This window comes from Helianthus annuus, chromosome 10, assembly GCF_002127325.2.
Source record: "Helianthus annuus cultivar XRQ/B chromosome 10, HanXRQr2.0-SUNRISE, whole genome shotgun sequence".
Taxonomy (NCBI): domain Eukaryota; kingdom Viridiplantae; phylum Streptophyta; class Magnoliopsida; order Asterales; family Asteraceae; genus Helianthus; species Helianthus annuus.
In genome coordinates, this window is record NC_035442.2 from 117,629,143 (window position 1) to 117,638,662 (window position 9,520).

Consider the following 9,520-nt stretch of genomic DNA (forward strand, 5'->3'; position numbering starts at 1 on the left):
ACAGAAAACAAAAAAAAAAACAACAACATATCCAGGAAAAAGTTGCAGATCTACAAAATACAAAAAAAAATGAAGAACTTCTAGATCTACAAACTACAAAACGCAAAAAAAAATTGCAAATCTGAAAAAAAAAAAAACCAAAAACAAACATACTTATGGACCTGGAGGATCTTCTATATCTGGAACATCATGTTTAAACATCGATCATCTTTTGGGTCATCTTCAACATCGAACCGCCATCACATCATCTTCAACATCGATCATCTTCAACCGGATCTGGAAGATCATTTCGATCATCTTCAACATCGATCATCTTCAACCGGATCTGGAACCGCCATCACATCATCTTCAACATCGATCATCGACCATCACCAGGTTGTTACACTTGTAGATCTATAGTTTTGGTGGTTGATTATGAATGATTTTGATAAGAAGAAGAATATTGGTGGTTGATTATGAAGATCTTAGATCTAGAAATAGTTATCCAGAGAGAGAGAAAGAGAGATAGAAGTGTGTGTCGAAAGAGAGATAAAAGTGTGTATCAATGTTTCTATCAAATGTCAAGTGGTGCTTTTATTGTCTTGTCTAGTGCAAATTTCCCAATATGCCCTCAAGCCAATTTCTTACAAAAAACACGTGGCTACTTCCTGTCCACACAATTGGGTTTCTTGAGTTTAGTCAACTGGAGTGGGTTTTCTCCTTATAATTAGCCTATATATATATATAAAAGGGGTGGGTTTAAGCAAAAATTCCTTTTATCGTGAGAACTCGAAAACTCTAAAAAAACCTAAAAAACACACTAATTTCTTTTAACATTTTTTGCCTGTAAATCTATCATTTGTATAATACAAAAAAACTTAAAAAAATAAATTAGTATTACACATGTGCGAACACTACGAAAAACCTAAACCGCCAACCCCACCCCCTCCCCAAAAAAAAACTAACCCCCCCTCCCCACCCCCCCACCCCCTCCCCACACACACACACAAAACCTAATAACTAAACCCGATACCAAAAACCTAACCTAAAGCTAAACTAAAACCTAAACCTAAGGCTAAGCAGTATTGTATATGTGCAATACTATAATAGTAGTATTGAAAAAAGTATGACACGTTAAATATTTTTATATGTCAAAAAAATATGCTCGAACGGAAGATAAGAAAATTTATGATCTTAAGATGCAAGTTTTTTTTTTAAATAATAATATACGAAGAAGATAGAAATGTTTGAAAATTTATAAATATTTTTTTTCCAATTTTCCCTTCCTTCATTAAAAGTCTCATCCCCTTTATTTATAAGGAGTTTTCGAATTCTCACTTTAACTATGGGTTTTTAATTGAACCATCCATATATATATAGAGAGAGAAAGTGTAGAGAAAGTGTACTGTACTATATTTCTTATCGTACATTACGTACGCTACAATGTCAGCCGTCAGATCATCTTCCCGCATTGAAATCGCATGTTGTTTTTTTCTAACAATTTCGCATGTGATAATTTTTCATGAAATCGCATGTTGTTTTTTTTAACAATTTCGCATGTGATAATTTTTGGTGAAATAGCATGTTATTTTTTGTAACAATTTCGCATGTGATAATTTTGATGAAATCGCATGTTAAAAAACCAACATGCGAAATTGTTACAAAAAAACAACATGCGATTTTCAATGCGGGAAGATGATCTGACGGCTGAGATTGTAGCGTACGTAATGTACGATAAGGGCATTTGTACGTTAACCTAACCCTGTATATATATATACACACCCCCCCCCCCCCCCCGCCAAGAAAGTAAAAAACATACATATTAGTATCTTGGTCAATGTTAGTTGTTGCCTTGTTGGCGCCACCATCACCTTTCCCATCCACCATCATTGGCGGCACCACCACTATCACCCCCAACGTTACCACCTAAGGGTCGCCGTCACCCATTACTCGGCCGCACCACCTATGGGCCAGGAAGGTAAAAACAGAAACATCAGGTGAACTTGCCATGACCCAACATGTATTTATCTGCAGCCATTTGACCTTGTTGAAAGGTATATTTCTTGACCCAAACCCAACTTATCATATCTGTTACACAACCGCACACCCGTTCGTCACTCATAGTTAATAATAAATTTATAAACTTGTTGTAATGTATCACAACTTGGAGTAATTAGAAGTTAATATTGCTTAGTATAGAAAATTAGACATAAATTAAAGTATGTTTAATTTTTATTTTATAAAAAAGCCACATTATCTAAAAAAAACTATAATAGTTAAGCCTTTCTATTCAAGACAACCTTGTACAAAATCTTCTTGATCATCTTTCAGTAATAACATAACACATTAGCATCATATAAACACTTATATTTATTAAGCGTTCATACAAATTGATGAAACAATGGTTAACCGGGCAGGGTTAACTCACTGGTCTCCTCAAGAAGGGTTAATCACTTCCTCCCGAGGATCGCTGGCTGGATCACCGGTGGGTTGATCTCCTGCACAAGGAAACAAACCGTGACTCGTAACAAGGAGGATGGGGTGGGGGGTGCTCCTTGTTACCACTCTCCGACGTGAGAATCAGTAATCTGCTTGGGAAGCAGAGTATGATAGTAGTAGTAGTGAGAGAGTTGTGAAGAGATACCTCAAACCTGGTTTGGGGTTGGTATTTATAGCCGAGGAGTGAAGGAGGAGGATGATGGACAGACTGACGACGTGCTGCACCTTTGCAGGTGTGTCAGGCTTGTCGGGTGTGGAGGTTACGCCACGTCAGTCTGTTACTTACGTAGCCCTGACAGATGACTGTCGTCGGTGCTACTTGCACTGTGGTGTCAGTCCCACTTGTTGGGCGTATAGGATGCGGTGCGAGCCGCATCGCTGCCTGCGGTAACATCTGACGTTACCGCGTCCCTTGCTTGTGATCAAGAAATACGCGAGACGCGGTGCCAGCCGCATCGTCGCCTGTGGTGACTGTCGCAGCTTCCTTGTATTGATAGAAGTGTTCACTGGATGCGGTGCCAGGCTGCATCGCTGTGAATACTTCCGTTTTCATACACCAGATGTGATGCTATGCCGCATCACCCTACCGTTCTCATATTCCAGGTAAGTCCTCCTCCATCACTGGACAGATTGGATTCAACCACTGTGTCGATGCGTTCCCGCATGGACATAAGTAGGTTGTTAGCTAGTGGGGGTTTTGATAAGGGTAATGGTCACTCGCGGTCGATGCTGACGCGAGATCTGGGACCATACCCCTTGAAGTCCCCCCAGTCTAGTGTTGCTGCCATATGCAAGTTGCATGTGGGAGGAGTACTGGACTATGGTGTCTAGAAGGTAGTTTGGAGTCTGGAGAAGATCCTAGACCAAGTGGATGGTCTTTGCTCTTTGTAAATCAAGCTGGAGGTCTGGAAGAGTCCTTTGATGCCTCTTCCGTACCGGTGAGGATGATTCGTCTGATGCGAAATTCTCAGCCTCGGGTTGGGTGCCACCTGTTGGTGTGTCGAACCAACCTGAGACCTTGCTGGGCGTATGCACAAACTTCGAACCAATCTCTGAGATGGTGGTTGAAGGTGTGCACAAACTTCGAACCATTTGAAGTGGTGAATGAAGAAGAGAGTTTTCTGATGTCATGATTGGACATCAAATGATGATCCCTTTTGTGGGGTGTTCATGTTCTTCCAATTAGCTCTCTAGTAACCGCACGTCCTTTGCGGTTACCTCGTTGCTTGACATTGTTGGCCACGGTTGTGGGAACAACGTTGAGTAATCGCGTCATTGTTGGCCATGTTTGGTCGAACAATGTGATTCTGGATAATGGTCAAATAAACATGGTCATAGGCATGGTAATGCCCACCATTGTTTATTCTATCCATGTTACAAGTAGGGTAACAAAGTCATAAGCAGACTTGTTGCCGCTTGTTCGATCGCTTGTTGTTCGACAAGGGCTCATATGATCATTGGGGATCTCGTCCGCATCTCTTCCTTAGGCACCTTCCTTCACGCTCCAATACCGAGGAGTTTTCCTTGAAGTAGTTTCGTTCCTCAATGTGAAGTTAGTTGTGGCTCTTCCGTAGCAACCGTTTGTGGAAGCTATGGTTATGTCCGCAGCGACTCGTGAGTGTCTGCGGTTTTGTCACCCCATATTCGCTTGAAACGGGTTTGTTGCTCGGATGTGGCCCTTGAAGGATCAGGAGTCAGGGTTGCTGATGTGCGTTCACGTATATTCCCTTCCTTCTTCTCGCTGAAGAACTTGTTTATGCACCCTCTGTGGTTGTGAACCGGATAGGAGGGATTTGAAGCTTGAAGAGAATGAAGGCAATGCGGTTTACCTGTTTCTGAGATGCGGTTCAGTCCAAAGAACAACGCTGGTTCTGAGTATCTGACACACCTGAACGGGCTCGTGTGTGTCGTTTCCGCATATTCCACATGTGCTCGTGGTTAGTGCGGATAGGTATTATACCCCCTTATAGTGTGGGGATATATATTTTTGCCTATTTTTAGGGGTATGTAAAAAAACGACATGCGGTATGGGTTATGGTGCGGTATACCAGAGAAACCGCATGCCGCTTATAATTGGATAATGTAGTCGCTTTTTGTTGCATACGTGGTTGATCTCACGTGTGAGTTAGTGGAAGTTGGTGAGATCATTCTGGCATGTGCTGAAATGAAAGGACATTTGCACTGCCTGAGGCATTAAATGCACTGTAGCAAGGAGTGTAAAGGTCTCTTATGTCAGGCGCGTGGGCGGCCACGCGCGCGTGATAACCGTCAGCGGAAACGGCGCTTGACACGTGGTGTCGCGTAATTCGCTCTTTTTGAACGTGATGATTCGTTTTCTCCCTCCGCATTAATTGCGATGGGTATATAAGGGGAAACCGTTCGTGGTTTCCCCTCACTTGTTCGAAATTTCAAAAAATTTTCCAGTGAGAGAAAACATTTCCTTTGTCTTCTCCGACGATATTTCTGAACTTTCGGTGAGGTTATTTTGAGTTTTTAGTGTTCATCTTCCATACTTCTGATGGCTGAACCATCGAGTCCACACAATGTGGAGGGTGAGAACCCTGAACAGCCATTGGCGAGGGCTGAAGAAGACGAAGATGAAGACGGTGGTGTTCCTGGTGGTGTTTTACCAGTATTGAAGTAGTTTAAACACCAGTTTGACAACTTGATGATCGGCATTCAAAAGCCCCGAGAGTATGGAGCGATTTATCCCCAAGAGGGAGATACCGGTGCCGATGCTCCGGCGGGGTATATTACCCTGTGGGCGGATTTTTTTTATGATGGTAATCTTCGATTGCCATTAACTGTTTTTGTTGCTGACGTCTTGGAATACTACCAGCTTCATATCTCCCAACTGAGTCCGTTTGAGATGTTTCGGATCAGGAATTTTGAGTATACGTTTCGTGCCCTCGGTCTGGCGGTGTCTGTTGAAAATTTCCGGCGATTTTACCAACTGACGGTGAACACCGGTTTTTTCTCGTTTACTCAACGGTACGGAAGTACCAAACTGATGACTCCTCCCAAGGGTCTCACAAAGTGGAAGACAAAGTTCTTCTATATTAAGGCTGCTGTGGTATGTGCAAGGATGACCTTGCGGAATGTGAACGCGGACCTCTCTGCGGAGGATATTGCTGTTGCTACCGCAAAGAGTGTTGACTGGTTTGCAAGGTTGAAACCTATTGAGCTCAAGAGGTTGACCAATACGCAGCTGTGGGTTTTGCGGAAGAATTTGGGCAGGCCTGACAGGAAGGCAAGGCCTGTTTTGCGGGAAAAGAGTGGTGGTAAGTCCGTTACTCTCGTTTTTTCCTTGCTTCTTCACATTCTTATTAACTTGCATGCGTTATGATAGTGGATGCGGTCGGCTTATGGAGGATGTTTGAGCCTGATTTTGAGGGCAAGGTTGAAGTTGTTCCATGTGGGGAGCGGGAAGGTTTTAATTTGGAAATTGTTGCGAACTTCCGCGTTCCAGGTCGCTCAGCGCTAGAGGCCCCACTGCCGTAAGGGAAAGGTATGCATGAAAACTTCTCCCTTTTGTAAAGTTTACCCTTGTAACTTTGCTTACTCATGCAGGTGATCTTGGGGGTTTGGGGAAGTTTGAGGTGAAAACTGTCCCCAAGAAACATGCAGAGAAACAGCAGGTGAAGAAAACCACGCGGGGTCGTGGTAAGGGGAAGGCTGAAGGTTCAGTTGTCCCTCCTTCGGTGTCTTCGGCCGCAGGTACCTATCGATCTTGTTATCGCAGATATACCGATTACGTGGTAGTATCTGATACCCTTGAGGGTTTGGGTGTTCTAGGTGGTGGTGCGGCTGCGGGTGGAACTGCTGCGGGTTCTCAGTCTGCCGGTGGGAAGAGGAAAGTAGAAGAGACGGCCGCTGGTGCCGGTGAACCGAAGCGTCGGAGGCTGCAGTCTAAAAGGACTGGTCCGACACCAAAGAAACCTACGGTTACTGTTGGTAAGTGTTTTATAGCTTGTCTCAAGTGTTATGCACAACTTGTTTTTTGATAGCTATTGACTTTGTTTTGCAGAGCTTCAAGATAAAGATTTTTCTATCTTTGATGCTCCTCCGTCTCCCTCGCACACCACGGGTGCGGGTGCGGGGGTGTCTAAGGAACCTTCGGCGCCTTTTGTCAAGGTGGTGCCTGATCCAACCTTGCAAGCGGAGGGTACTGCGGAGAAGGTCGCGACCCAGATTTTCGATACCGTTGATTCCTCCAACAATCTGATCTCTCCCAATGAGGGTGATAATTTGGATCTACGGTTTTCTGATTCTGGGAAACAAAAGTATGATGCAGAGCCGGAAAAAACTGATGCTGAGCCGCAGAAATCTTCTGCTGGTGAGAAGGTTACCGGTTCATCTGCCGGTGGTGCGGGTTATGATGGGCCTCCAATTCAGCCTCGGGAGTCTGAATTGGAGTATTATTACCGCACATATACCCAGGGTCGAAGTACTGTTTATCACCGACCCCCCTGGACTGTTATGCAGGGGGATGATATTTCCAACGACCCCTCTGCGTGCAAGGAGATTCTGGGTGGTCTGGGCACCCCATTTGAAGTTGAACGTGCCCGTGCCGCACTCCGTGAGCTGCGCATCAACCAACTTTCTACAATGTTAGTAGGAAGTTCCATTGTGGCGAATGCCATATTGGAAGATTATAAGGTGCTAGGCCGCAGGGAAGAAGAAGCTGCTCGTTTGCGGGCCGAAGCGGAAGAGTTGGTAAGGGCTGCTCGTGCGGGTGCGGAGCAGCTTGAAAGAGATAGAGCTGCTTTTAAGAAGCAGAAACAGACCGCAGAGTGGGCTGCTACTGCTGAGCTGAAACAGGTTCGTACTCTTGCCAAATTACTTTCTGGTGAACGCAAGAGTTGGAATGAAAAGTTTTCCAACGAGCGCAAGAAGTGGAAAGAATCTTGGGCTAAGCAGAATGACAATCTGTTTCGTGCTCGTCAGGAGTTGACGAATGCCAAGGCAGCGAACGCTGCTTTGGTCAAGGAGAAAGCTGCAGCTGAGGCGGTTGCGGTTAAAGCGCAGCAGGCAGAGGCCCGGGCTGTAAAGGCGCTTGAAGAGGCCAAGGAAGCGGGGGCTCGTGCTGCAAAGGCCCTTGAGGAGGCCAAAGAGAGTGAGAGTCGCTCTTCTAAGGCTCTTGAGGTGGCGAATGCTGAGCGCACCCGTTTGGATCAAGTTGTTGTCAGCCTTCAGGTATGGTTCGTTATTTCTGTTTGTATTTTTCTTTCTGCCTTTTGAGAATGTTTACTGATTTTGAGTAAACTGTTTTTTGCTCTTTGAAAGGCTGAAGTTCAGACCCGGGAGGTCGCGGTTACAGACCTCACAGCCCGCATGACTGCAGCGGAAGAGCGGGCTAATGCTGCTGTTGAGGCCAGAGATGCTCTGACTTCTTCGCTCCAACAACTGGAGGCTGATCGTGAGTGGATGCGGAGTCAAGGCATTGCACATGTAAGTATTTTGTGACATTGTATTAAACGTTGACCATATGATGACCTTATTATCCTTTTGTTGCAGATTGTTCAGGCCATCATGGATGCTCCTGAAACCGCAACTGGTTTGGACTTGGTCAAGGAACGTGCCCGCGATGCCGGTTTTAAAGCTGGTTACAGCCGCTGTATCGGTCATATAAACGTCATGTCTGAAGGCGCTTATACAGAAGAGCGATCCGGGTTTCGCGACGTGGATACCGAAGGGCGCCTTAACGCGGCTGTTGCCTCCTTTTATGATACGTCCCTCTCTTGTGTGGAGAAGTTGGACGAATGTTTAGAGGCTGCGGATTACGTTGACCGGTTGCGGATGCTGTATGCCGATGCAGAAGAGGAAAATCCCGCTGGTGGCGGCCAAGATGGCGCGGGTACCAGTGGTACAAAATAGGGTTTAGGTTGGCTAGTGTGCCCCCTTTTTTGTTTTCCTTTTGTAAATGTTGGAAACTTTATGTAAATCCATTAAGCATCGCGTGGGTGCTTGAATTTTTTGAATATAAAGTTTGCTGTTCAACGTGTACAAGTTTTTTAATTTCTTGCATGTTTGAACGTGTATATGCGGGACTCTACCCATTGTGAATGGGGTCAAGTATACTCTATACCTTTGTCGTATGAGTACGCGTCAATTCCGTTATTTACCCCGTTAGGGTTTCAGAACTGAGTAAGTTTTGTAAAAACTTGTATATCCGGGACTTTACCCATTTGTGAATGGGGTCAAGTATACTCCATACCTTTGTCGTATGAGTACGCGTCAATTCCATTGTTTACCTTTTTACGGTTTAGGAATTGTGTAAGATTTGTAAAAACTTGTCTATCCGGCCGGATAGATACTTAATATGCTGCCTTTTGCTGGCCTATTACAATATTTGTGTGTGGTTGGCACTTTGTGTGGGTATCGCGAATGAAGATTTTGCCAATCTGTTTTTGCGGATACCGCAAAGTGGAACACGCATTTGTAATAGTAGTAACAAACAATATTGCATTGAATTGCTCGTTTATTTAATTGCAAATGGCCTGCGGCCCGATAGGTTACATGGAAATGTAAAAACATGGCTTACATGCAACAGCGTCTAAGCTGTTGTGCATTCCATGTACGTGCGATAGGTTCGCCTTCTAACGTTTGCAATTTGTACGCGCCTTTTCCCAAGACCTCATTGATGAGGTAGGGTCCTTCCCACTTGGGGGAGAGTTTTCCTGGGCGTTCAGCATTAGATGCTTCATTGTCACGGAGGACGTAGTCTCCCGGGTTGAAAGTACAAACGCGGACACGCGAGTTGTAGTACTTTTCCAGTTTGGATTTGTACTTAGCCTCATTGATGGTAGTGTTTTCACGCCTCTCTTCCAAGAGGTCTAAGTCAATCCTGCGTTCCATACTGTTGTCTATTTTTTCAATAGCCAACATTCTGGGAGAATGTTGCCTACTTCCGCGGGGATCACCGCTTCTGAACCATAGACTAGGCTGAAGGGTGTTTCCCCATTGCTTGTTTTTGGGCTCGTACGGTGAGCCCATAGGATACTTGGGAGTTCATTGACCCAACCACGTTTGGCTGTTCCCA